Here is a 3981-nt window from a genome sequence, read left to right as displayed (position 1 = left end):
GGGATTGATCATGTTTGGACGCATTGCGATCAGAAGGACACCACGGCCCTGGTCGGTGAATGGGAGAAGGAGCATAAGTGACAACATAGGTGAGACACTATGTTGGAATAGATAATGTGGACCGATGGAGGGGTCCTGAGCCATCCTTAATGTGCTAGGAGCATGCGACTTTCTCACGTTGCAACACATGGGCATATTTGCTAGTATGGCTAATTGGATCTGAGTTTTCATGAACTATTATTGTTGACATTACCGTTAAGGTAAAAGGTTGGGAGGCAAAACTATAAGCCCCTATCTTTCTCTGTCTGATTAAAACTCCATAACCATAAATATCGTGTGAGTGTTAGCAATTGTGAAAGACTAAATGATAGTTGAGTATGTGGAATTGCTGAAAAGCTCTTACATTGACTCTTTCTGATGTTATGATAAATCGCAATTGCTTCAATGACTGAGATTATAGTTTGTTAGTTTTCAATGAAGTTTGTGATTCATACTTGAAACTATGAATGAATTGTTACTTTAGCATAAGAGATCATATGACAATATATATATATATATATATATATATATATATATATATATATATATATATATATTTTGTTGTTCTAAGAATGATCATGATGCCCTCATGTCCGTATTTTATTTTATCGACACCTCTGTCTCTAAACATGTGGACATATTTTTCGATTTCGGCCTTCGCTTGAGGACAAGCGAGGTCTAAGCTTGGGGGAGTTGATACGTCCATTTTGCATCATGCTTTCATATCGATATTTATTGCATTATGGGCTATTATTACACCTTATGTCACAATACTTATGCCTATTCTCCCTTATTTTACAAGGTTTACATGAAGAGGGGGAATGTCGACAGCTGGAATTCTAGGCTGGAAAAGGAGCAAATATTAGAGACCTATTCTGCACATCTCCAAAAGTCCTGAAACTTCACGGGAGCACGTTTCAGAATATATAAAAAATATTGGGCGAAATAAGTACCAGAGGGCGGCCACCCACCATCCACAAGGGTGGGGGCGCACCCCCTGCCTCGTGGGCCCCCTGGCAGCCCTCTGATGCCCATCTTTGGCTATATGGAGTCTTTCATCGAGGAAAAAATCATAAGCAAGCTTTCGGGAAGAAACTCCGCCACCACGAGGCGGAACCTTGGCGGAACCAATCTAGGGCTCCGGGGGAGCTGTTCTGCCGGGGAAACTTCCCTCCGGGAGGGGGAAATCATCACCACCGTCATCACCATTGATCCTCTCATCGGGAGGGGGTCAATATCCATCAACATCTTCACCAGCACCATCTCATCTCAAACCCTAGTTCATCTCTTGTATCCAATCTTTGCCCCAAAGCCTCAGATTGGTACCTATGGGTTGCTAGTAGTGTTGATTACTCCTTGTAGTTGATGCTAGTTGGTTTATTCGGTGGAAGATCATATGTTCAGATCCTTTATGCATATTAATACCCCTCTGATTATGAACATGACTATGCTTTGTGAGTAGTTCCATTTGTTCCCGAGGACATGGGAGAAGTCTTGCTATAAGTAGTCATGTGAATTTGGTATTCGTTCGATATTTTGATGAGTTGTATGTTGTCTTTCCTCTAGTGGTGTTATGTGAACGTCGACTACATGACACTTCACCATTGTTTGGGCCTAGAGGAAGGCATTGTGAAGTAATAAGTAGATGATGGGTTGCTAGAGTGACAGAAGCTTAAACCCTAGTTTATGAGTTGCTTCGTAAGGGGCTGATTTGGATCCATATGTTTCATGCTATGGTTAGGTTTACCGTAATACTTCTTTTGTAGTTCCGAATGCTTGCAATAGGGGTTAATCATAAGTGGGATGCGTGTCCAAGGAAGGGCAGTACCCAAGCACCGGTCCACCCACATATCAAACTATCAAAGTACCGAACGCGAATCATATGAGCGTGATGAAAACTAGCTTGACGATAATTCCCATGTGTCCTCGGGAGCGCTTTCCTTTATATAAGAGTTTGTCCAGGCTTGTCCTTTGCTACAAAAAGGATTGGGCCATCTTGCTGCACCTTATTTACTTTTACTATTTGTTATCCGTTACAAATTACCTTATCACAAAACTATCTGTTACCGATAATTTCAGTGCTTGCAGAGAATACCTTGCTGAAAACTGCTTATCATTTCCTTCTGCTCCTCATTGGGTTCGACACTCTTACTTATCGAAAAGACTACGATATATCCCCTATACTTGTGGGTCATCAGGTCTCACCACCCCACCATACTCCCATTGTTGGCCTAGCCATCCCTCTACTCACCCACACCTGTTGTTATTCTCTGGCAACGGCAGATGAACCAATAAACCCTCGTACTCCCCTCTGTGTGGGAAACAACTGCTGAGTCTTCCCTGGCTCCGTGTCATTCCCTTCCAAGGCCTCATCGTCATCCACCGCCCTGGTGCTCTCGGCGCGGCGTGGTCAACATGGTCAACGAACGACATGCATCGGAAGTGGACTATACATGGAGAGGCTAATAGCTGGGTCCACGGCCGCACACAAGGAAATGCCTCCTTATTACATGCAAAATAATGATTCCTCCACCTGACAGCTGGGACCCACCGGAAGGGCCTCTATATTTCGTGAACAAAAAGTTCCCCCCGCTGACAGGTCGGACCCACCAGCTATATCTTCGCACTCAAGGAAGTGCCTCCTTATTATGCACAAAAAAATGAATACACCCCCTGCTAGCTGGGACCCACCATAGTGGGAGGCTGACTTGTGGGCCTACTAAGATGACGGGGACGGAGGGCTTTGTCAACTTAGTCAATATGAATGTTTCTAGCTCTAGTGACCATATGATGTCCATCCAACGGTCGTAGTGCTTCTTCAACCTCTGGTCTTCTTGCTCCAGCTGCCCAAACATGCGTCGGCCGTGCCGCTGCTCCTGCCTCCCGTGTCCGGCTGTGCTGCCACTGCAGGCCATGCCATCCCTCTATACTCACCCACACCTCCTGTTATTCTCCGGCGACGGCAGCCTCACACAGTAGCTGAAGCAGTCAACCTACATACTCCCCTCCGCGTGGGCATCCACTGCCGCGTCTTCCCGGCTCTGCATCGTCCCCTTCCTAGGCCTCGCCTTCGTCCACCGCCCCGGTGCTCTCGGCACGGCGTGGTCAATGTGGTCAAGGAACAACTTCCATCGGAAGAGTACTATACATGGAGAGGTTGACAGCTGGGTCCATGGCAGCAGCAAGGAAGTGCCTCCTTATTACGCGCAAAATAATTATTCCTCCACCTGACAGCAGGGACCCACCGAACGGGCCACTGTATTTCACAAAAAAAGGCCCCCCTGATTGCTAGGACCCACCAGCTACATCTTCGCACGGAAGGAAGTGCCTGACAGTCAGGACCCACCTGGTCGAAGCGTACATAACATTGTCATTCTGGTCGCGAACGTGTACGTACATACGATCGGTCTGTCTACAGGCTGCAGCGATGAACCATGGCCGTGTAAGGAAGGGCACGTGTCGTAGTAGAGGCGTGCATGTGTCATAGTAGAGGCACGCACATATCATGTACACGTATGTACAGCGGCCAGGGTGCAAGAAGGTAAATACAGCCACGTACATCCATACGGGCGGGGTCTCGAACAACTACTCGCGCATACGTACGGCCAGAGCTCGTGTACATGTTTGGGTCGGAACGGAGAAACTGCGTCGTCGTCGTGTTCATGCGGAGGCAATGGAATGCGTCGTGTTCATCGGGAGGCAACAGAATACGTGGTGTTCATCGGGAGCCAGCTAGCTTGGACGAAACAACCGATGGAAACGAGGCCTGGCGTACCGCAAAACGAAGGAAATGGCGTTGTGTTCGACCGGCCACGGTCGAAACGGGATCATGTTCATCGGGAGGGGTATGGCGCATCGCAAAACGGAGGAAACAGACTTCGCTTGGACCTCCTACGGTCGAAACAGGGTCCTGTTGATCGGGGGTGTGGCGTGCCGCAAAAC

The sequence above is a fragment of the Triticum dicoccoides genome, chromosome 7A (genome assembly GCF_002162155.2).
Source record: "Triticum dicoccoides isolate Atlit2015 ecotype Zavitan chromosome 7A, WEW_v2.0, whole genome shotgun sequence".
NCBI classification, from domain to species: domain Eukaryota; kingdom Viridiplantae; phylum Streptophyta; class Magnoliopsida; order Poales; family Poaceae; genus Triticum; species Triticum dicoccoides.
The sequence above is the reverse complement of the archived record's forward strand: the minus strand, read 5'-3'. Positions refer to the sequence as shown.